Below are 26877 nucleotides of genomic sequence, written 5' to 3' on the forward strand. Positions count from 1 at the left end.
AATGAACAACTCACTCGGCTGCATTAAAAACTAACACAGCGGAAAACGATAACGGAAAGCCCAATACAACATAAATCAATACACTGCTAGCCGGCTATGTAACGACCACCATTCTTACTATACTATTCTCTAAGGATGACCGTTACTTAACTACTAACTCTACTTAACCCGTATGATCGAAACCATGAGGAGTCTCTACCGAAAAATTTCGGCAGCATCTCCCCTATACTGGTGACCATAAACTGAGATACATACATAGTATACGTCAGCCACAGGCGGCTGGAACATATATCAAACAACCACGCAGTTAAATAAGTGTCAAACTCATCTCAGCATACAATCTAAAACAAAATAATCTCTAATGACAAGAAATGTAAGATACAATCACAAATATTTATTAATCACTAAAATGTGGAAACTTAAAAATGCCCAAGCCTCTCCCATAGTCCTGGCATCACACACCATCTGCACCTCCTTATCTCCTTCCTTTATCTGCAGTAAGAGGAAATGCAATCTATAAGCAAAATACTTAAAAGCACTATCTAACTCACAAAAATCTCGATATGCATGTACATGTATCTATAACATGAACTAACTAAATGCTTACTGAAGACTACTCATGTTCATCCAATAGTAAAGGAATCAAACAGGCTGAAATATTAAACATGTAAAGCTACTCATGCTCTTCTAATAGCAAAGAACAGTAAGCTAATCTAAATAACATGCTAGCATAAAAGAAAACTAAACTTGCTGATTTAAAACAAAATGAAACTTATTTCATTTGTTCTAAACTTATTCTTTTATTCCACTTGTTTAAAATTTATACTTTTATACTTTTATACTTATGTGAAACTTATTTTACTTGTTCAAAAACTTATACTAATAATACTTCAAAATAATAATCAACTTTCTTCTTGGGCCCGGCAACTGTACTTGCTATGCGCATCCCTAACTAGACAAGAGATAGCTGGTCCCGAATCTAGTAGGGTTTACTAGGTTATCTAAACCTAGGGACGACTATGGGAGCCCAACCCAAGGACAACTGAGAGTCCAGTATACTAGGTTATCTAAACCAAGGGATGACTATGGGAGCCCAACCCAAGGACAACTGAGAGTCCAGCACAGTGTCACTGATAAAAGTAAAATACTTGTTATCTTTTAATACTTGTAATATATAATGCCTCGGCATTTTCTTTAGCACCTTGTGTGCCAAAATCCCTAAAGTCTAGACTTTGGGATCTACTTAAGGCCTTGGCATTTTTCTTTCTTTTCTTTATCTTTCTTATACTTTTCTTAAACTCAAAATACTGTTAGGGTATTTTTTTTTCCATATGCATCTATAAGTGAAATCAACTAGGTAACACACAATCATGCATATTTAAGGGAAATCTAAAGCCTTGTTCTACAATGCTATCCATAAACTATCTATTAGCAATCTGCACTGCTAAAGAAACTAAATACTTAAAGCAAATCTACACTACAATGCTTAACAAAATTCTGTACTACAATGCTTAATAGAAATCTGCATTTCAATGTTAAATAAAAATCTGCACACTAATGCTTAATAAAAATCTGCACTAAAATTCTGCACTACAAGGAGATCTAAACTGCACTAAAATTCTGCACTACAAGGAGATTTCAACTGCATTAAAATTCTGCACTTCAAGGAAATCTAAACTGCACTAAAATTCTCACATGGCAATTATAAACCTAGAATTTTAGATTCTAGTAACCGGCTGAGACCAAATGGAATCCTTGATATTGACACATCCAAGTACTTTAATTCTGAACATCAATTATGCCATTAAACTTATGGTCAGAAAGGAATTCTCAGTATAAAATCTATATTGATCAACATATAAATCTCTTTTCTCATCTTCTAAACTAAACTTCTACTCTGAACTCACTACTTGCATATCTAAATTACTCACATACTTCTCACCTGTTAAATTCATTACATCAATTCAAATAATCTTTAGTCTTAATACATGATACTCACCAAAACAACATATTACATATGCTCATCTTCACTCTTTCATCCACACTTTTGCACTAAAGAGATTACACTACCTACTTCATCATAAAATAAACCAAAATCACTGCCGGATCAACCTCCAATTAGCCTAATAAACCAATACTTAATCCAAGCCTTTCTATGTTCATTGCCTCATAGCAGAACAAAGGGAAACTAAAAGCTTAAGGAAAAATCTAACTATATACTTGGAATAAAAGGCAGTTTGTTGCATAGGTTTATATATAAACTAAAACTGAAAATCTACATCTGAAATGTTTAACAAAACTGCACTAGGATATTTAATAAGGGAAACTGCTCATGTTATTCCAATAGCAAATGGAAAACTAGAAAGTCTGCCCAGGTATATCTAATAGCAAAGGAACCTAGGAATAAAGGAATCAATGCTGCACATACCCAACAGAATATCATGCTTACAAAATAACGAAAGGGCTGAATTTACAATGCTATTAAATAGGGCTGATCATATTTATTAAATAGCAAAGAAACTAACACTTTGTACTTGGATTAATGGTTGTTCGTGCCATTATACAGCACAAAAAGGGTCTAACCAAATATGCTAAATATAGGGCTGTTCTTGTCCAATGCAAAGTATAACCGAACCCAAGCATCCCTCTGTGCAGTGCTACGGTAAGGAAACAGAAGCATAACCCTTCGGCAGTAATCCACCAAAAACAGCACTACATGCTAAAAACTAAATTAAGGTCCATACAGAAGGGCTAAATATAGGGCTATTCTTTTCAGGTTTAACAGAAAAACCTATGGCAGAAAATGCTATAATCTACACGGTAAGATCAAACCACACAGATAAGGAATCTAATAGCAGAAGACAACTACATATCAAACCCAATATCAAAACCTAAACAAATTTCCCTCTTGTAACCTTAATGAAACTCATGACAGCAAACATGGCAGCAAGCTTCACAACATGCTTCAAAAATCAAAAGATGCAAGGAAACATCAATCGAATCCGGAACCACTCTTACCGCAGGTGAGTAAGCGACTTACCTTGCGTTCTTGAACTCACAGCCGAACAAGAAGCTTCTAGGGTTTCGGGTGAGCTCCAAAACTCGGTGATTCCTCTGTGTCCGCGTGTTCTCTTCGACGGGAGGGCTCGGATCCGAGAAGAGCTTGTGGAGAAGTCCCTTTGGTCGGCCGCCGGAGAGGCCCTTGCTTCCCTCTTTTCGTTTTCGCCCAAGCAGCCGTCGCCGACGCCGTTCGTGAGGGAGAGGAGAGAAATTAGGGCTCGGGAAAATTAAGCCCTCTTTTTATAACTAGGGCATTCTATTAACCAACTACTACTTAAATACAATTCATCCTTTATTTGATCAATAACAACTGCTTGCACACTTGGTCAACTGGACTTGCTTAGGACTTGGTTCGGCCGGAGGTCTTGGGTTCGAATCTCTGCTTGGACATTTTTTTGTCGAAACTTCTTTCGTCTAGTAAAAATACCAAACGACCTCCAAAAATTGCATAAAAATACTCTAAATATTTCTAAAAATCTCTAGAATATTTTTAAAGTATTTCTAAATATTTTTAACCACTATTAGAACTCCAAATGAGGAAATTTGGGTCATTACAGGCTAGGCTTTATACAACAACCACAACAACAAATACAATAACACACTAAATACAGCAATACCAAATACAAATAAAACATATACAAAACCCGAAACAATCTTCGGATGTGACATAGGACCCGGCAGACAGGATACTCCGAGCGACACTCCAACCATCTACCTGAAAATATAAAGATACATATATGCGGTGGTGAGTATAGGTAACTCAGCGGGTAATAGACACGATAGTGCATGGTCTATAAAGAAACATGAAGTTCAAAGTATACAGTCTCAGTAGAGAATAAAGAACATGATCATACTGACATAGCCAATAAACAAAACTACCAATATCAGTCTATCTCATATGGTATAACGATCATAACTGACATACAAAAATTGCACATACTACAATGGACAAAATGATAAACACATATCCAATCTGGAACCGACACAAGGTACAAAGATCTGTACACTCACTGGATCTGCAGTAGACCTTCTCGTGACACCTGTGCAATATAAATATGACTGCATATACATATAAAATAAATGACATGTATGCAGCGTGACAACCATATGCAACAAGCATATCTCAACCAAGTGCAACAATCACAATCACATGTATCTAGTATCTACTAGGCATGTATGCAAATATATCTCCAAAGATGCACCGCGCATCATATGCAAAAATGCGTATGCATGCTCCATGGTCACCCCCGCCACCTCTCTAAACACCACGACCCCTGTATGGCCGAGAGGCTTGGGTCCATGACAAACTGTACTAGCCTCCAGTAAATGCATCGCTATACACTATAAGAAAAACCCTCATAGACATCGATGGAACAACAACGGTTTTATGCAAAAACCGATGTCTTTGAGTATTTTACACCGATTTTTCCAAAAACCGATGTCTATAAGCGTAGATTTTCGCTCATAGACATCAGTTTTTTAAGCCGATGTCTATGAGCGCCTTTTTTTCGTTAATAGACATCGATTTTAACAGCGGTTTTTAAAACCCGGTGTCTATGATAAAATAAAATAATTTAATTTTCACATCAATACTTAGCCGAAACCCTTCTTCGTATTTCGAGAAAGGAGAGGTGACGAGTTTGTCTTGTTTTCTAGGGTTTTAGAGTAGTAGCGGCGGAGGGAGGCAAGATGAAGATGACTAGGGGGAAAGGTGATACTAAGTTCCACCGATCTGATGAAGATGACTTTAAGTAGTTATCAAAGAAAATGGAGAAGAACCTCGATTACAGTGGAGCTTCCCCATGGACGCATCGGCGTTTGCGCAGATCGACCCGCTCCACTAGATCCTTGACATGAACTCCCTCGTCAGCGATGCCTACCGCGACGTTAGAAAACTTTGTGTGTTTCTCCTCCCGGTTGCGGCTTCCTCCTTCCCACCCGGCAAGGCCCTCACCGTCTACTTCCAGCCCCTTGGTCATCACTTCCTCTTTTGCGGAGCCGTCCACCCTGCCCGCCCATCCACTCTCCTCTCCCTCCCTTGGCCTGACCCTTCCGAAGAACCCCCCATTCCTGACCCTAACCCTAATCCCCTCCAGCTCGCGCTCACCTTCGCTAAGATCGGCATCTTGGTCGAGGACCTCGCCTCCTTGCCACCTGTCGCTTACGCCGTTGCGGAGAAGAAGGCCGAGCGACTCGCTCTTAGGGTTGGCGAGAACCTCTTCAATTTCATGCAGTCCTTCTGCGGGATTGACGGAAGCCGGCTCGTCGTGCCCATGGATATCCTTGACCGGTGGTTCAAGAAGTTCCAGGAGCGAGCCTGGAAGGATCCCAGTTACCTCAAAGATTTCGCCTTGTGACAGACAGGTGAATGCCCAATCCCAAAGGTGCTGCTTTTTGCAAGGATCTCTTTCCTTGATGGTATCGCATTTCATATTATATTTTGGTTGCATCTGATTTGCTTGAATTGTATGATACTTCTTCTTTTCATGCCTCTTCATTTTTATGTCTCTCAATTAATCCAGGCAGATGATCTTTGATGATCACTTTAACTGCCCACAATGTGTTTGTTATTGTCCCCAACCAACTATAAAGCGATTTTGACATTGTTTGAAGTGAAGTTCTCAAAAAGTGATAGGATTTCAAGATATTATATATGGCAAGAGAAATAAGCTAAATTTTTTAGTAATTATTCCATTTTGAATTTATTCATCTCATTGAAGTAGTCAACTAGAAAACGTCAACTAGAACATGCATCAAGAAACACTAAAAGATATCATAGCTTTGTTGAACTCCATTTTGCTTCATCATGCTTTAGTTATTCAGATGGTACAACTAATTTACTCCTTCAGCACACAGTTTTATGGAAGGTGGCTGGAAAACTAATCATGCCAAAACCAAAGGGCTCAACATCTGAGATTAAAAAAGCTTCGTCGTCTGGACTTAAGTGGTCCTTTTCTCCTGGGACTAACCTGCTATTAGGTGGTGCTGCAAAACTTGAAAAAGAGTTTAGGAAAAAACTAAATGAGTTTTCCAAGGAACTTAGAACATTCAGAAGTGTTGACTTGTCAGGTTAGCACACTGAACTTGTTAGAATGTATCTACAGCAAGTGATTACAGTTATTCACTCTATAACTGATTATTTCTAAATCTAATATCTGGTAATGAATATGCTGAGATAACTTTTCAGGGGATTAAACTTACATTTACTTTACCAAGGTAATGGAATACTTGTAGATATTTAACAAATTCATGATTCTGTTAGGTCGTAACTTTGGTGATGATGATCTGTTTTTTCTTGCTGAAAGCCTTGGTTACAATCAGGTTAGTTCTTTTCCTTCCTTTTCCATAACCTTACTTTTTTTTTCTTGTTCCTACTTGTAAACTATTGCTGAACCAGACTCTTAAAGGTATGACATTACTAAAGCAAGACATTTAAGCATAACTTTTTTTAGTGTCGTTTAGCATCTCATTAGTTTTTTTCCAAGTCTCAGGCAGTAGAGGAAGTTGATTTTTCTGGCAATGGGATTACAGCAGTTGGCCTAAAGGCACTTGATGGTGTTCTTCAGACGAATACCATGCTTAAAACTCTGAACCTATCAGGAAATAATATTGGCGATGAAGGAGCTAAGGTAAGTCCATTTTTTATTTTTAATTTTACTAATTTTTATGTTTGCGCCTATTCATCTGGAAATAAGCAATTTGATTCTGCTAGAAGTACAATAGTGTATTGGAATACAAGAAAAATTAAAGTTCATTATCATCATTAATTGATAATTTGATATTAGATGATTTCTTTGACGGTAAATGACAAAATCCTTTAATGGTATTAGATAAATTTACTGTGGTTGATATAGTAGGAATTCACACAAAGTAATTAGCATACTCCTAATTGTAGTTGCTAAATGCAATACCCTACTATGTTTAGCTAGTTCATTTGACTGTATTTATCTTAGTTTGTTTAGGTCGGTTTTCCACACTATGTTTAGCTAGTTCTTCTCTGCTTCCAAGAAAAGAGCAGAGAAGAAAGAACCAGTGGTTCCTCAATGGATCAATTTAGTCCCGTTAAGCTACGACACTTGTTAGATGTAAGTCAGGAACTTGTATGCCCATCTTTTAACTTCCTTTTACTAAACTAAATGCCCACATGAACAATCTTGAAACTTTTACAATGTCCTCAGATATACTCTTGTGGAGTGTTTGTTTCCATGGTAGGTTAAAATGTTGAACTTAAAATTTTCTACTTTATGATATGTTAGTTTTCCATTAGTAGTTCCGATTAGAGATGCAAATTGGGTAGTGTCAAAGGGTTACGCCATACTAGCAACTTGCAGGGCAAATCCAATTCTCGAGCCGTACTACAACCATGCCAAACTGAGCATAGTGCGGAAAGTGACTCGGATGGATCTCTATCATGCCTAACCCAGGCACATTCCATTGATTCCTCTCTTCTGGTTTAGATAAAGATTGTTTGGAATTGTATGAGATTGTATTTACCGGTCTCTAGATGATCATAGTGTTCCTGCCAAGAACTCACACGCTGCTCCTTCCACTTCAATCGTGCTTGCTCCTGAGGATTGTTTGATGTCCAAATCACACATCAGTTTCCTCACTTTCAATGCATCCTCTGTTCTACCAGTAATCGCATACAACTTTTGCAGAGCTACATATCCACTTTCCTCTGGTGGCTCAAGCTCAATGAGATGCCTCGCCACCACTACGCCCAACTCGTAATCACCATGAGCAAAGCATCCACCTAAAAGTGCACGCCAAGCAGAAGCATTTGTTTCGAAAAGCATGCTCTCAAGCATTGATCTCGCCTTATCGAGATACCCCCCACGAGAAAGAGCATCCACCAAGCATCCAACATGTTCTGCCTTTGGCTCAACTCCATAAACCGTCTTCATGCAATTGAAGCCGATGATAGCAGTGTCAATCATGCCTACATGGCTTCAAGCCATCAAAATTCCGATGAAGGTAATCCTATCTGGTCGCAATCTGAACTTGATCATCTGCGCAAACAGGGAAAGAGTAGCCATTCCACATCCATTCACAGCCAATCCACACAGACTTAAGACTTACACACAATTGTATTATGTATGACCTTATTCTTGGGCAATCTTTCATGTTTTTTTTATGAAATTCCTAGATCTTTTACACTTTGTTTCTGGTGTCCTTACTCCTTACACCTTATTTCCATGTGAAATTTTATAGGGTTTTGCAAGTCTTGCTGGAGCACTAGTTGAGAATAAGGCAATTCGATCTATACATCTCAAGCTAATAAGACTTACACACACTTAGATTTTCTATCCATGCAGTTCTTTCTTGCAGATTTAATTTCTTCATCAGATCTGTTGACTTTCTAGTATTTATTGATTGTACTACTTCTCAGCAATTATGTAAAACTATATTTCTTCTTGTTTAGGAAAAATAACACTTCTAGATATTGGCAACAATGAGATTGGTCCCAAAGGCGCCTTTAGCATCACTGAGTATGTTAAGAAAACTAAGTCCTTGCTATGGCTGAATCTTTACATGAATGACATTGGCGATGAGGTGTGGTTATTGACTATTGTTGCTTTATGCTCTGTTGCTTCACTTCTGAAACATAAATTATCATCTAAGGTGCATATATATCTCATTGGAAATCATATAAATGAATTGATGTTACTCATCTTTATTGCTGCTGAGGAATTTATTTACTTTCCATGTACTCTTAGTGGTAAACAGTTATGCCATTTGGGTCGACTACTAATGAATTGAATTTGAAAGATTAAATTGCTGTTTATGTAGTTAGATTAAAATTTTTAGTTTGGATTATATTAAGTTCCCAGGAATGATAGATCTATCACTATATGATGTGGTTGAGATAATTGATGAATGTTTTTCTTTTTAAGCATTCCAATTAGTCATCTTGTTACATGGTGCTCTGACTACTTTTTCAATTATGATTTTTGGTCTTGGTTTACTAATATATTATTTATGTGTTTTTACAGTTTACAAATCTCAAGTACTCCAAAGTTGAAATTGATGAAGTGCGGTTCAAGTGAGCTGAATGCATGCTAGATTACATTTGAGTAGGAAATGTATTTGATTTTTGAAAACTTTGGATGATGCATGCATTTGCATGGAATGTAAATTGTGGATATTATCTTGATGTGTACAATATTTATTACCTTTTGATGTTGTGAAAAGAATTTGTACATTTTATGGATACTGTTGTAAGAAGAATATTTATTTAATTTATGAATATTTGTGTATTTTATGGATACTGATGGAAGAAGAATATGTGTAATTTGTGAATATTTGTGTATTTTATGGATACTGCTGTAAGAATAATATTGGTGCATTTTATCATTTTTTCACTATTTCGAAAATTGAATTTATGCTGTTAAAAAATAATGAAATTACATCGGTTTTCCACCGCTGCAAAACCGGTGTTATTAACTAATATTACATTGGTTGTATATCGCTGCCAAAACTAGTGTTATTAACATATAATATTACATCGGTTTTACACCGTTGATGAAACAGTGTCGTTAAGTGATACTACACCGGTTAATAACCGATTCGAACACCGGTGTCGTTAAGTGATACTACACCGGTTTTAACACGATGTCTAAAATGGTACACCTTTTACATCGGCTTCATAGACATCGGTCGAAAATGTAATAGACACCGGTGGAAAACCGATGTCTATGAGGGTTTTTGTTGTAGTGATAGGCGGCCGAAGCAGACGGTCAGCTAAGTAGTTATCTAACTACATAGCTAAGGGTCCCTGACCACTCATATTTCTAACCCTCTGACTACTGTACCCTCAAGACTCACTACTCCAGAGTGGTCGAGGCTGATAGAACATTGAGCGGCTGAGTAAGCGCGACAGGACTAGCTCCACTACAAGCTACCACTCTCCATCAGTTGCATAATGAACAACTATAAAAGACTGACAACCCTCTCAACCACAAGGGAGATGATAGTCGTCAGTATGCAATGAATGATGAACATGATATATATACATAATCATGATACAGACATCGTCATCATCCATGCAAATTCTAAATCCACCTAAGTACCCCACAACATGAGTATAATCGTCATGATACCTCCATATATCCCACCAAACACATATACACAACTACACATGTATAATCAACTAAGAATCTCCAATAATTCCCCCTAGACACACGTACACAGAACGTAGGTACAATCAACATGTATCCTCCAGTAGAACACATTAGACACGTGTATATATCACAAATATACAATCAACACAACTCCTCCAATCATCACACCGGACAAATGTATACACGACATACAAATGGACCATCATCATATGAACACCACCAATGAAGTATCTCCTACCATACATACTCTACATGTAAAAATATCACAGAGTATAGATAATCCAAAGTATAGACTGTATAAGAATTAAATAGATCATCACAAGGGTCACGCATAAGTATCAAGCAGGAAAGCAATAACTGAACACGATATAAGGTAAAGCAGCCTAAACCATCACATAATAACCATGCACTAAGCTCAATAAAAATCTACATAGAGCCAAGGAAGAAATACCCACCTTAAATCTGTCGATCATAATAAAATAAATCCCACATCATGATGATCGTCCCATATCAAAATCCTGTGTCAATCAACATATATATTATTATTATTATTATTATTATTATTATTATTATTATTATTATTATTATTATTATTATTATTATTATTATTATTATTTAGCTAATCACATAATCAACAACAAACTAAACCCAAAACCTAATCATACGTCGATTAGGTAACCCTGTTTAGTTTCCACCCAATGATCCAAACCAAAGTAGATGATAGGTCCATCCTTAAACTCCACTCTTTCTAAATCCAACCATAATCCACAATCATCACACTAATCAAATCTCCTCATGAATTAATCCAATTCAATTCACATAATTCATCATCAATCAAACACTAATCCAAACTCATCATAAATCCTTCTAAATCCACTAATCAATCCAATACAACTTAATTTAAATTTCTACAATCCATCACTACTAATCCAAACCAATGTAGAAATGAAATCACCTCTAGAAATAAAACCTTAATCCTTAATCCACAATAATTCATCCAATCCACATCACACCACTCATAAATCTAAGCAAGCACAAACCCTACCATCCTTTAGAAACCTAATTTAGCAACATACTAATGAAACCAATAGAAATACCCTACTGGAACATCACTTACCTTAATATATGGCAGCCAATCTAAACTCACAGCCCCACAAGAACCCCTGCCAACAGCCACCAAGAGCCCCCCCTACACTAATTCTTTCTAAGATTAACCCAGAACCTAGACGTAGAGTATCTATTTTTGTTGAAACTCTAACAAATATAGACCTTACTCACCTCAATTGATCCCTAATCCTCCAACCGAGACCCAATCAACCGCAAGAAATGGAGAAAGGCAGTGATCGGCAACAGAGGAACTTCCACATCACACTAATCCAACTCCTTCTAATCCAGGTCAAAGAGAGAACATCACAAACGAACCCAATTATACCAGAATCCTTGAATCCACAAATTTCTAACATAGCTTACCTTAATCTATCACCTCCAGTTGGTGTCGTGTGATCCACTTCAGCTGGTGCTACCAGTTCGCCCCCAAGCGAGCAGATCGAAGAGGAGAAGCGGAAGGAGCTCGATCGACCGGGAAAGATACGGATCAACTTCTCCCCGCCTTGCCCTAGCTCCGCCGGATCACCGTCAATCGCCCGCAAGAAACAGTGACTGATACGCCTGCTCGGCCAGAGATGAGCGAGACCCTTCAAGCTCCATCAGCCCTTCTTCGGGCAACTCGACGAGGCCGCGATCGTGGTGGAGGGCGTACACAGTCAGCGTCGAGGCGTTCGTGAGAGAGAGGAAGAGAAAGGATCGCAAGAGGAGCCAATGGAGTCTTTGCCCTAGCCTCACCCGAAGGAAGATGGCCGACGATCATGAGCTCAACGTCGGTGAGGCGAGAAATCGCCTGAGAGGGAGAGAGGGGGGTTCGGGCAGAGGAGTTGTCGGGGAAGATGAGAAGAGGTTCAGTGAGTGTGGGAAAAAAAAGGCTCGGTGGTATACTTAGGTTTAAATCATTAAACCCTAAGTCTTCTTAATCAACTCCCACTTAATTCGGGTATTCCAAACAGACCTTCACTGTACCCCAAATTCATCCCCTCAAAACGAGTTATACGGACTCCGTTTAAATCTCAAAAAATTTCTAAAAATTCTGAAAAATCCAATAAGGCTATTTCTCCAATAACCTTATTATTTAATTATTATTTGGGTGCCATATTTTACAAATTAAAACATAATAATTAATACTTAATTATAATCATTAATTATAAACATAAATTATTTAAACTTAATCATAAAAACTTAAATGTAAACTAATTAATCAACTTTAGTAACTTTAAATTAATCCTTAATTAATTAACTTTAACATTAAAAAGTAATAATTATAATTAATCAATAAATAATTAATTCTAAATTTAATATTAAGCCTAATTAATAATAAAATTTAAACTTAATTCTAAATTAACTTAATAAATATGAAATTAAATTAATTATTTTATTAACAATTAATTAATCTTAGTTCAAATCCTAGATTAATTTAAACAAATAATAATTCGTAATTAAAATTCATTAACTTAATCCAAAATTAAAAAATCTTGAACTAATTATCAATTCCTACTTCATGGGTAGGAATGTAAGTTGATTTTTGATACCTAATGCTTGACTTTGAAAATTTTCCCCTTAAACAAAATAATATTTTTTATCTCTTCTATTTTTTTTAAAAAATGAATTACTTAAAAGTTTTTTTAAGGTATTAATAGGGGGGAAGCTCTTTACATTTTTTTTTTTATTTTGATATTTGTCAAAGGGAGAGAAAGAGGAGCTTAAAAGTTAAGTATTTTCAAAAGCAAAAGTTAAGTATTTTAAAAAGTAAAATTTAAGTATTCTCAAAAGGAAAGTAATATTTTTCAAAAGAAGCTAAGTACTCCTTCAAGTTAAGCAAAAATAAAGTTTTTTTTTGACTAAGTATTTTTAGATAAAAAAAGATTTTCAAGATTTTTTTTAAAAATAAGTTTTTTGCAAAATGCTAAGTGTTTTTTTAAAAATAAGATTTTAAAAGTTAGAAGTTTGTCGAAGTTTCTTTAAGTTAAGTGCTATTTATAAGGGGGTGCTTTTAAAGCTTCAAAGCAAAGTTTCAAAAGCTGCGTATTTTCAGGGGGAGCTATGATAAAAGATGTTCACACTTTGAAAATCTCGAGCAATTCTTACTTTGAAAAGTATTTTTTTATATACTTTGAAAATTCTTACTTGTGGAAATTTTTATTTGCTCTTAACTTGTTGAAATATTATCTTTATGCTTAACTTAACTTTGAATTGTGTTACCATAATCAAAAAGAGGGAGATTGTTGGTGTAGAAAACACCAGATGATTGAACCAAAGTTTTGATAATGACAAAGGATTCAAAGTTACGGCTTATTATGGTTCTAATAAGCTTGAATCAGTGTGCAGGATAGTTCTAAGTGAGTTTAGACAAGGTAAAAGTCCTAGTGAATACTAGGTAGATGAAAAGCCCTAGTTGCGGCTAGGTAAGGAAGTCTTAATCTGAGGGACTAAGTTGAATGTTTTAGAAGGGAGAGGACTTCTGGTAAAAAATCCTACGGGTCAAGGATAGTTGGTGAAACTCCTGAAGGTCGTGGATACTAGGCGAAAAACTAGGTGGGTCAGGGATCGAATGCCCAACTGAAAGTCTTGAAGTTTCGAATACTAACCACAACTCCGAACGGTTTGGAGGACTGATTTAGCATTAGGTACTCTATCCTGAGAGGAGTAGGTGAGGATGCATCCCTGTAGAGGGAACAATAAGCGTTGGTTCGACCTAGGATTTTTAGGAAGTCCAAAGTCAGAACCAGACTGTCAAGTCCTAAGGGTAAGGTTGTCCGACAAAAATTGGACAACACCTCCCCTGTAGCAGTGATACATGAAACATGTATACAATGCCCCAAGGCTACTCACAAGCTATCAACAATAGCCACATGGCTGAAACATACATAACTATGCAGTTATATACACAACTCACATGGCTAGAACAAAAAGAATATAACCATGTAGTTGTATAATAAGCAGCCAACACGATTGTAACAAAACATAACGAAAGTCACAAAATAACGAATGCAAAATCATAAAATAACTAACTGTGAGTCGGCCTGGCTTGCCACAACATTATCAAACCAAGTATAAGAAACCACAAGACTAAAGTCCAAGTCCACGTTAAGTTATTACAATACCAAGTTCACAAATTCAAAATACAAATAAGACAAGAAATAAAACTAGAAAATCATCCTCGGATGTGACGTGGGACCGATGGTCAGGATCCTCTAAGTGTTCTTGTACCATCTACCTGTTCCCTAGTGAAAGAAAAACTACTTCAAGGGGTGGTGGGTGTTAATGACTTAACGGGTAATAGATAAATAGTGCATGAGCATAATATATAACTAGAGAGCCAAAGGTATATAGTCTCATAGGGAAAAATATCATGAACTACATAGGTATTATAATGAATGTCCATACTTGATCCATAACTAAGCTAGTAATAGAAAGTCAAGGGTAGTAAGGAACTATAATAGTACTGCTCATAACTACAAGGGTAACATGTGAGGTATATACATACTACCAATAAGTAAGCTACTCTCTAACACATGAAATAAGTATAAAACTCAATATATGTAAACATATCACATGGATACAACAAAAGAACAACATAAGTAAGCAAACAATAGCATAAGCAAATATAATAACAAAAGCGTATGCGCGGATGGTCTCTCCCGCCCACCCCTCTATACCATGACCCTTGTATGGTCGAGAGGCTAGGACAATGACAACTGTACTACACTCCAGCTACCACTACTCTCGAGTGGTCGAGTGGACATGTGCATAGTAGCTAAACTAGCTACGTAGCAATGGGCTCTCTGCTGCTCGCAACTCCAGCTACCAATACCCATGAGTGGTCGAGTGTGGGTACTATAGGAAAAGCAGTATTTATTCTAACTACCACTACCCATGAGTGGCAGAGTGTGCGGCGCCGACCAACAACTCACTCAATTACAAGGGAGACATAGTTGTTGGTATGCATATAATGACATGATGATTAAGATGCAACAATCATCACATATACCATCACATATATAAATAGAAATCAGGTATGCAATATTAAGCCAACATGCTCAATAAGGTATGTGAATAAATAACAATCAAAGCAAGTAAACATGATATCTAGTATCTGCTAAATATCATAGATGACAACGAGAGATTGTATAGATATGGATTTGATCAGCTCAAAGATCAAGTAGGTAAGTATCAAGCTCAAGAAAAAAAAATATGAGTGGAGTCAAGATAAATACAGTATCTATCCAAATATCTAGTTCATCCACTAAGATCAAAGTACTAAAGAATCAAGGTAAGAAGTTCCCTCCTCTAAATGTAGTATGAACTAAATATCACCTACGTCACGATGACCATCTCAATCAGAGCCTTTCATAAGTGTATACAATTTGGCTATCTTCATATGAATCAAATAGCTAAAACTAATTCTCAAAACAAATGGCTAACCCCAACTTATTTGTAACACCCGTAAATTTCCTTTCCTCCAAACAAAGCAAAAAGAAATAGAAGAAGAAATAAAAATATATTCATAAATGGCTCAGGCTAGGATTTGAACCCGAGACCTCTTAGTTAAGATTGGTTTAAGTAGCCATTAGGTGGTGGTAAAGCATCACATGAGAAATATAAAACAATTCATTATATGTAGATTATGTGTGAAGAGATGCTTCAACTTCCACTTAGTATAAAAGGGGATGGATGAGATCAAAACCTAATTTTCATTTCCTCTTCTCCTCTAGCCAAAAGTTCTCCTTCCTCCTTTCAAGTTTCAGCCAAGAACCCTAGGGCTCCAAGTCTTAAGGCTTTTCAAGGGGAGAATCTAAGGGGAGGGTCTCTCCCAAGGAGGTAGTTCGTGCGAGGAAGGGTGTCTTGGAGATTAAAACGTGCAAGAGAGGATTGTCTTCCCTACACCTTATAATAGTAAGATCTAGCGAAAAGATGTAAGTACCACTCACCTGCAGTATAAGTTGCTTCGAAGATGCATTTTGTAATGTCTTTTATGCATGATTTAGAAGATACATGTTGAGATATGCTTTAGACATGTAAATAAAGATGCATGTCATGTTATGTAAGATGCCCTCTAAAGTTTTGGGGATTAAGAGCATATGTAGGGAATCTTGAATTGCTTCCCATTTAGTTTTGGGGCTAAGAAGTAGATTCAAGTGCCCTAAAATGTTTCCCTATAAGTGTGAGGTGATTTAAGCGCACATAAGGTGTTTGCTTAAATGACAAGCAAGTGCAAGTACAAGTACAAGAAATCAATAGTTAAAAAAAAAGTATTTTACTTTAGAAAGACATGCACTGGACACAAGGTCCATGGGTGGGCTCCTAGATCGCCCCTAGGCTCCTAGATCGCCTAGTAGTACCTTAATGAGTTCGGGATTAGCTACCTCGGATCTTATTAAGGATGCGCGCAAAGTGGTACAATGTCGGACCCAAAGCAAGTTGTTTACTATTTTCACTAATTATGTAATATAAGGATTTCAAACTTCATGGTTTGTCTTAGTAGAAGTTTCCTAAGGTTGAGAACTTGAGTTATAAAGTGCTGCATTGATGAACTCTATAATATGCCAAGATTCCTATTTTCATTACATTACTAGCATGGTTTGAGTTGATGTTTTACATGATCAACCTATTCAAAAATGCATGTCATGTATATAATTCGGATTTTTGCATTTTAGCGTGAATTATGGTCAAGTGTAAGTTTTGTGCTTTCCGCAAGTAGTTTTTATAAAGAAACATGTTCTCTTTAAATGCATCATTTTGTGAGTAGATAGTACTTACTAAGCATTCACTTATAGATTTGCATTTCCTTATACTACAGATAAAGGTAAAGGAAATCTCGAGTAGGAGGAGACAGCAGGAGCAGTGTTTGTGTGTTTGCATGATGGAACAGTGGAAGGAGATTGGGGAACTTGTTATTTTATAGAATATGTTGGAACTGGATGTAAAGCACTTTCTTCTTTTCGTTCTATTTGAAATACTCTCACTAATTACCTAGGATGAAGTTATTAGTTTGATAGTAATTAGAGTGGCAACGAAGGGAGCTCTAGGGTGTCCGCGCAGGGGAGAACAAACTCTTTGATGGAGCCGAGGGTGACCTCCGCACGACCCGTGTCACAACCATTCAGACTCACACGGTCCCCTACTCCCTGCTCTTGGCCAAGGTGACACGGTCGTGTGGATTCACACGGCCGTGAACCTCTTCCTCTTTGCCAAGGTTACACGACCGTGTTGATTCACATGGTCCTGCACCTCTTCCTTTATGCCAAGGTGACACGGCCATGTGGATTCACACGGACGTGCACCCCTTCCTCTTTGCCAAGGTGACACGGCCGTGTAGATTCACACGGCAATGCACTTCTTCCTCTCTGCTAAGGTGACACAGCCGTGTGGATTCACACGACCGTGCACTTCTTCCTCTCTGCCAAGGTGACACGACCGTGTGGATTTACACGGCTGTGCACTTCTTCTTCACATGGCCGTGCAGCTTTGCTTGTCTCCAGGTCATGTCCTATCAGTCAAACAAGTTAGAGTAGACCTATGGGCTGAGCAGTGTACAATGTGTACGAATGTCAAAAATTTAGATATACAGAAAGAGTAACGTCTGTACTGTAAGTTAAAGGTTAGTAGAAGGGCGGGCGTTACAGTTTGGTATCAGAGCCAGTTCCACCCTTCCACCACACACACATCAAGCATTGATCCTGCAGCTTCCAAGTAAGAAAGTATCTTTCCATAACTTTTATGCATTTATTTCTGTTATGATTAGTAAGAACTGATGTTAAGATTAAGCATGCTTATACATGAAAATGCTAATGATAACATGTAAGAATGATGATGGGTTGATGTATTATCTCACTATTTGGTCTATGGATATGTAGAATGGCTAGAGGACGACTGGCTAGACATCCGAGAGTTAATGAACCTCAACCAGAGACGAATGCGTCTGCACCACTGCCCAACCTTTTAGAAGTAGTAGCTCAACTGCAGAGACAATTGGCGGAGCAGTAGCAGGTTATTGCCACCCTGACTGCTAATCAACAAGCTTCTCCGGTAGTCCCATCGGAAGCCAATATGGTGGCACCTATTACATCCGAAGTTCCATCAGTTACACCCTTAGGCCCAGCAAAAGTAGTGAGGCAAGAAGCATACCTCATCCAGTGGTAAAAACTGAAACCAGAGAATTTCTCTGGCACCAATGAACCATGGGATGCTCAGGCATGGTTCAAAACCCTGGAGAGCATAATGGAGCTACTGGACTAGTCGGAGGTAGAAAAGATAAAGTGTGCCTCCTTCTGCCTCACTGGAGATGGAAGAATGTGGTGGGTGTTGGTTGCTACTCGGAAAACCTGGAGGTTCCACTGTATAAAAATTTTGTACAAAGGTCTGAACCTTTTCCTAGCTACCATGTGTTCTTTTAAATTAAATTTTGGATCGCCTGCGGAACTTAACACGTTTGATCCAAAACTTAATCTATTCGTTCTTTTAGGTTTTGACTTGGGTCTCCTGCGGAACTTAACACGTTCAACCCAAATCACCTTAAGTTATTAATTCCATTAAATATTAATTTCTATAATTGGTTCCCAGTACTGACGTGGCGAGGCACATGACCTTCTTGGATATGGGAGCAACCACCACCGACTAGACAAAACCTTTTATGGAAAGCTAATATTTAATTTCCTAAAATAACTTTAGGTTAATCGAAAAGAACAATCAAATCACAAGGGAAAGAAAAACAAAAGAACACTATATCGAAAACAAATTCAAAACTCTAGAATCGTATGCCTCTTGTATTTAGTATTATTTCCAAAAATAACTAGTATGATGCGGAAACAAAAATTACTAGTTATACCTTTTAGAAAGACCTCTTGATCTTCTACCGTATTCCTCTTCTAACCTCGGACGTTGTGTGGGCAACGATCTTCCGAGATGAGAACCACCAAGCACCTTCTTCTTCCTTACAAGTTTCGGCCATCAAAACTTCTCCTAGGACGAAGATGTTCGGCCACCACCACCATGCTCCAAGGGATGCTAGAAAAGAGGCTTCTTTTCTCTCCTTCTTCTCCTTCTTAGATCCGGCCACCAAAGCTATCTCCACCATGAGAAGATTTCGGCCACACAAAGGAGAGGAGAGGAAAGAAAGGGCCGGCCACACCCAAGGAGAAAAGAGAGGAAAAATAGAATAGAGTCGTTAGCCTTGAAGCCTCCTCTACCCCCTCTTTTATAATCCTTGGTCTTGACAAATAAGGAAAATTCAATAAAAACTTCCTTAATTCTTTTGCCATTGAAAAGAAAAATTTATTTAATTAAAATAATTTTCTCTTTTCAAATTATAATGGCCGGCCACTCTTCTCCCCAAAACAAGGAGAGTTTTAATTAAAATAAAAATTAAAACTTCCTAATTTGTTTCTAGAAATTTATAAAAATTTCTCCAATAATTTTAATCCCTTCATGATTGGTTAATAAAAAGAAATTTTATAAATTAAAATATTTCTTTTAAACATGTGGATAATTTTCAAAAAGGAAAGTTATCTCTAAAAATTAAAATCTCCTTTCAATCTACAAATAAGGAAAGATATTAAATCTTTTCTTAATCTTTTGTAGAAACTAATAAAAGAGAATTTTTTAATTTTTAAACTTTCTTTTAAATCATGAATATAATTAAAAGGAAAGTTTTTACCAAAATTAAAATCAACCTTTTAATCTACAAATAAGGAAAGAGATTTTAACTCTTCTCTTAATCTTTTGTAGAATCTTATAAAAGGAAGGATTTAAATTTTTAAACTCTCTTTTAAATTATATTATCCACATAAGAAAAATTTTAAAATTAAAATTCCTTTTTATTTTAATAGGGACAGCCACATGAATTCACCCATGAACATACCCATGGCCGGCCCTTAGCTTGGTCTCCAAGCTAGCTCGGCCGACCCCTATAGGATGGGTAAGAAGGTGGGTATAGGTGGGTATAGTACTCTATAATTAAGAGGCTACGATAGGGACCGAGAGGAGGAATTGGTTTTGGTCTCCCGATAAAATTAAGCATCCCGTGCTCGCCCCGAACACACAACTTAATTTGATCAATAATAATTCATTCCACTAGAGAACTATTATTGAACTACCGCACCAATCCCAAATTACATTTTGGGCTCCTTCTTATCATGAGTGTGTTAGTCTCCCTGTGTTTAAGATAACAAATGTCCACTAATTAAGTAAGTTACTGACAACTCACTTAATTAATATCTAGCTCCAAAAGTAGTACCACTCAACTTCATCGTCATGTCGGACTAAGTCCACCTGCAGGGTTTAACATGACAATCCTTATGAGCTCCTCTTGGGGACATTCTCAACCTAGATCACTTGGACACAGTTTCCTTCTTTAATCAACAACACACACTATAAGTGATATCATTTCCCAACTTATCGGGCTTATTGATTTATTGAACTAAATCTCACCCATTGATAAATTAAAGAAATAAATATCAAATATATGTGCTTGTTATTATATTAGGATTAAGAGCACACACTTCCATAATAACTAAGGTCTTTGTTCCTTTATAAAGTCAGTATAAAAGGAACGACCTCAAATGGTCCTACTCAATACACTCTAAGTGTACTAGTGTAATTATATAGTTAAGATAAACTAATACCTAATTACACTACGACCTTCCAATGGTTTGTTCCTTTCCATCTTGGTCATGAGCCACTGTTTATAATTTATAAGGAACCGATAACATGATCTTCTGTGTGTGACACCACACACCATGTTATCTACAATATAAATTAATTGAGCAACTACATTTATCATAAATGTAGATATTTGAGCAATATGATTCTTATTTCTAGATAAATGTTCATACCAAAAGCTAGGCTTTTAGTATACACTCTAACAGTGGGAACGGGTCAAGGCAAAAAGACAAGTGAATCAAATGACCTGGTCTGACTTCGAGACTGAGTTCTTCGAAGAGTTCTTCCATATGTGAGTCACAAAATTATATTACGACAAATTCATGGAATTCCAGCAAGGAAGTTTATCAATTGACGAAGCTGTGAAGAAATTCAATAGGCTGGCTCGCCTATGCCCTGAACTGGTCAGCACAGAACGAGAAAGGCTAAGGCTAATGCTCGAGATGTTGAGGCCAGAGATAGCTCTGAATGTAGCTGGCGGAATTAATAGGCCGCAGACTGCAGAAGAGCTGATTAGTAGTGCCCTGATCATGGAGCATTAATTGAACAACATCAAGTAGTAGAAACCAGTACATATTGAGAATAAAAGTCCAGGGAGTTCTGGCACTCAGAAAACTCAAGGCCAAGATATGGAAGGGGAGCTCCAAGAGGAAGCAGTGGAGTAATAAAAAAGGAGGATATGTAAATAAGTAGCTCAAGTATGCTACGTGTTCCACGTGCAGAAAGATGCATCCTGGAATCTGTCGCAAGTGCACTAGTGGCTGTTATACGCGCGGTCAAGAGGGGCATATGGCCAAGAATTGCCCGACCAAGATCAACCTACCTCCCGTATAACCTGTTCAGTATGGAGGCAAGCAGACACAACTACACCAGATGCAGGCCGCGTTGGAGGGTCCTCATATTAGCCAAGGCAGATTGGAGGCCCCACCGAGTTCTACAAATGCTCGCATTTTCTCCCTTACCAGAGAGGAGGTAGCAAACGCCTCCACTGTTGTCACAGGTCAAATACGCATTTTTAGTCTATATGTAACTGTGCTATTTGATACTAGAGCAACCCATTCATTTGTCGCCATAGCCTTTGCTGAAAGAATAGGTATACCCCTGGAGGTCCTACATGGACAATTCTTAACGACACTACCCTAAGGAGAGATAATGACATCTACACACTGGTTAAGTGTGGTACCAGTCAAAATTTCAGACAGAGAACTGTATAGTGATCTGATAACGCTGAACATGTCTGATTATGATGTTATTTTTGGGATGGACTTTCTGAGCAAGTATGGTGCTTCCATCGAGTGCCGTAAGGGAAGAGTCCTATTCCAACCTGAGGAAGAGTCTAAGTTTGAGTTCATCGGAGAATCAAGGAAGAGAACCCAGAAATTCTTATCGGCCTTAAAAGCTCAGAAAATGTTAGCCGATGGATGTGCCGGGTTTCTAGCTCATGTGATTAATACCCAGTAAGAGAGAGACCAAAAGTTAGAGGAGGTTAGAGTCGTATGTGACTACCTAGAAGTGTTTCCAGAGGAGTTGCCAGTCTTAGCTCTGGATAGAGAAATTGAATTTGAGATTGAACTCATCCCTGGTACCCATCCAATCTCAAAAGCACCCTACCGCATGGCTCCGGCAGAATTGAAAGAACTTCAAGGACAACTCAAAAGCTTCTTGACAAGGGTTTTATTCGTCCTAGTCACTCACCATGGGGAGTTTCGGTGTTGTTCATAAAGAAGAAGGACGGGTCCATGCGAATGTGTGTGGACTACCGAGCGCTGAACAAAGTAACAATTAAGAATAGGTATCCCCTGCCTAGAATTGATGATCTATTTGATCAGTTAAAGGGAGCCACAGTCTTTTCCAAGATAGACTTATGGTCTGGATATCATCAAGTGAAAGTGAAAGGGGATGATGTACCGAAGACGACATTCCGAACGAGGTATGGGCATTACGAGTTTGTAGTTATTCCTTTTGGATTGACGAACGCTCTTGCTACGTTTATGGATCTGATGAACAGAGTATTCAAAGCATATTTGGACAAGTTTGTAATCGTCTTCATGATGATATTCTGGTATACTCTAGAACCCAGGAAGAACATGCAGAATATCTAAGGACAGTATTAAAGATTCTTCAGTAGAGCCAGTTGTACGCAAAGTTTTCCAAGTGCGAGTTCTGGCTCGATCAAGTGTCTTTCTTAGGTCATAGTATTTCCTAAGATGGGGTTATGGTCGACCCAACAAAAATAGAAGCTGTGAGTAACTGGAATAGACCTAAGAATGCAAGTGAAATTAAGAGTTTCCTTGGGTTAGCAGGCTACTACAGGAAATTTGTAGAGAACTTCTCAAGGATCGCTTCCCCATTGACAGTACTTACCAGAAAGAACATAAAGTTTGAGTGGATAGAGGATTGTGAGAAGAGTTTCATTGAACTAAAAAGGAGACTGACCAGTGCTCCAATCCTGACTCTTCCAGAGAATAACGAAAGCTTCGATATTTACAGCGATGCTTCTAAATTGGGGCTTGGGGCTATACTGATGCAAAATAGCAAAGTCATTGCCTATGCCTTGAGACAACTTAAGGATTATGAGAAGAACTATCCTACTCATGACCTTGAGTTAGCAGCGGTAGTCTTCGCTCTCAAGATTTGGAGGCATTACTTATATGGAGCTCAGTGCAAGATTTACACAGATCACCAAAGTCTTAGGTATTTCTTCACTCAGAAAGACCTGAACATGAGACAACGGAGATGGCTGGAGCTGGTCAAAGACTATGACTGTGAAATCCTCTATCATCCAGGGAAAGCGAACAAAGTGGCAGATGCACTAAGTAGGAAATCTTGTGCAATGTTATTGTCTATATTTGCTTTGTCGCATCCCCTACAGAAAGAAATAGCAAATTTTGGGCTTGAAATTATTACCGAGCAGCTCTCCACTTTGACACTAGTGTCAACCCTGCTTAACGAGATACAGAAAGGGCAAGAGAAAGATCCTAATATTCATAAGATCAATCAGGGAATACAGGAAGGAGAAAATGGGGAGTTCCGAGTATCAGACGGTGGGATACTATATTATGGTGATCGCCTCTGTGTCTCTAATCAAGAAGAACTGCGACAGAAAATTCTAGATGAAGCCCATGGAATGTCATATGCTATGCATCCTGGTTCCACCAAGATGTACCAAGATTTAAAGAAATGCTTCTGGTGGTTTGGAATGAAGAGAGGCATTGCAAGATATGTCAGTACCTGCCTGACTCGTCAATGGGTTAAAGCAGAACATCAGAGACTAGGCGGAGTTCTGCAGCCTATCCAGATCCCAGAGTGGAAGTGGGAGGATATATCTATGGATTTCATAGTAAGACTACCTAGAACCACGAATGGATTTGATACTATCTGGATAATAGTGGATAGATTGACCAAGTCTGCTCATTTTCTAGCCATCAGAATATCCTACTCTATCGAATAGCTAGTGCAAATGTATGTTAAAGAGGTTATCAGATTGCATGGAGTTCCCAAAACTATAATTTCTGATAGAGATGGTCGCTTTACTTCACACTTCTAGGAGTGTGTTCAGAGAGCTCTTGGCACTAAGCGACGGTTTAGCACAACATTTCATCCTCAAACTGATGGGCAAACAGAACGAGTAAATCAAGTTCTGGAGGATATGCTATAGGCTTGTGCCTTAGATTTCAAAGGGAGTTGGTGTCAATACCTATGCTTAGCAGAATTCACATATAATAATAGCTATCAAGCTGCTATCGGAATGACACCCTACGAAGCTCTATATGGGAAGAGATGTAGATCTCCTATCTGCTGGTATGAAGGTGGTGAAAAGAAAAAAATGGGACTCCAGATAGATCTTATCGAGGACACCACCAAACCTATTCAGAACATTAACCAGAGGATAGAAACTGCTCAGAGCCGGCAGAAGAGCTATGCGGATGTCCACCGTAGACCACTAGAATTTGATGTTGGGGACTCAGTGCTTCTCAAAGTAGCTCATATGAAAGGAGTGATGAGGTTTGGAAAGAAAGTAAAATTGAGTCCACGTTATGTGGGGCCATACCGGATTACTAGAAGGGTTGGCAAGGTAGCTTATAAGCTGGAACTGCCTTAGGAGATGCCGACCATCCATAATGTATTCCATGTCTCAATGCTGAAGAAGCATGTTCCTGATGTAAACCAAGTGATTAAGTCACAACCGGTACAAGTTCAAGAGGATCTCAGTTATGAAAGTCGACTAATACGGATAATAGATCGAGAAGTTAAGAAGCAGAGGAACAAAGAGATACCGTTAGTGAAAGTGCTGTGGCAAAGTCACCAATATGAAGAGGCAACATGGGAACGCGAGGATGATATGAGACGGAAGTATCCACACTTGTTCTAAGTTCGAGGATGAACTTTTTATAAGGTATGGGGATTGTAACACCCGTAAATTTCCTTTCCTCCAAAAAGAGAAAAAAGAAATAGAAGAAGAGAAAAAAAATAAAAATATATTTATAAATAGCCCGGGCTAGGATTTGAACTCGAGACCTCTTAATTGAGATTGGTTTAAGTAGCCATTAGGTGGTGGTAAAACATCACATGAGTAATATGAAACAGTTCATTATATGTAGATTATGTGTGAAGACATGCTTCAACTTCCACTTAGTATAAAAGGGGATGGATGAGATTAAAACATAATTTTCATTTCCTCTTCTCCTCTAGCTAAAATTTCTCCTTCATCCTTTCAGGTTTCGACCAAGAAACCTAGGGATCCAAGTCTTAAGGCTTTTCAAGTGGATAATCTAAGGGGAGGGTCTCTCCCAAGGAGGTAGTTCGTGCGAGGAAGGGTGTTTCGGAGATTAAAGCGTGCAAGAGAGGATTGTCTTCCCTACACCTTATAATAGTAAGATATAGTGAAAATATGTAAGTACCACTCACCTGCAGTATAAGTTGCTTCGAAGATACATTTTGTAATGTCTTTTATGCATGATTTAGAAGATACATGTTGAGATATGCTTTAGACATATTAATAAAGATGCATGTCATGTTATGTAAGATGCCCTCTAAAGTTTTGGGGATTAAGAGCATGTGTAGGATATCTTGAATTGCTTCCCATTTAATTTTGGGGCTAAGAAGCAAATTCAAGTGCCCTAAAATGCTTCCCTATAAGTGTGAGGGGATTTAAGCGCACATAAGGTGTTTGCTTGAATGACAAGCAAGTGCAAGTGCAAGTACAAGAAATCAATAGTTAAAAGAAAGTATTTTACTTTAGAAAGACATGTACTAGACACAAGGTCCATGGGTGGTCTCCTAGATCGCCCCTAAACTCCTAGATCGCCTAGTAGTACCTTAATGGGTTCGGGATTAGCTATCTCGGATCTTATTAAGGATGCACACAAAGTGGTACAATGCCGAGCCCAAAGAAAGTTGTTTACTATTTTCACTAATTATATAATATAAGGTTTTCAAACTTCATTGTTTGTCTTAGTAGAAGTTTCTTAAGGTTGAGAACTTGAGTTATAAAGTGCAACATTGATGAACTCTATAATATGCCAAGATTCTTGTTTTCATTACATTACTAGCATGGTTTGAGTTGATGTTTTGCATGATCAACCTATTTAAAAATGCATGCCATGTATATAATTCGGATTTATGCGTTTTAGCGTGAATTACGGTCAAGTGTAAATTTTGTGCTTTCTGCAAGTAATTTTTAAAAAGAAAACATATTCTCTTTAAATGTATCATTTTGTGAGTATATAGTACTTACTAAGCATTCGCTTATAGATTTGCATTTCCTTATACTGCAGATAAAGGTAAAGGAAAGCTCGAGTAGGAGGAGGCAGCAGGAGCAGTGTTTGTGTGTGTGCGTGACGGAACAGTGGAAGGAGATCGGGGAACTTGTTATTTTATACAATATGTTGGAACTGGATGTAAAGCACTTTCTTATTTTCGTTCTATC

The 26877-nt window shown here is 37.9% G+C and overlaps 1 pseudogene; it reads left to right on the top strand.

The window, feature by feature from the left end:
* The window catches only part of LOC121990969, a 34191-nt pseudogene extending 28712 nt beyond the window's left edge, over nt 1-5479 (top strand).
* The last annotated feature ends 21398 nt before the right edge of the window (nt 5480-26877 follow it).

The sequence above is a fragment of the Zingiber officinale genome, chromosome 6B, assembly GCF_018446385.1.
Source record: "Zingiber officinale cultivar Zhangliang chromosome 6B, Zo_v1.1, whole genome shotgun sequence".
Lineage (NCBI taxonomy): Eukaryota > Viridiplantae > Streptophyta > Magnoliopsida > Zingiberales > Zingiberaceae > Zingiber > Zingiber officinale.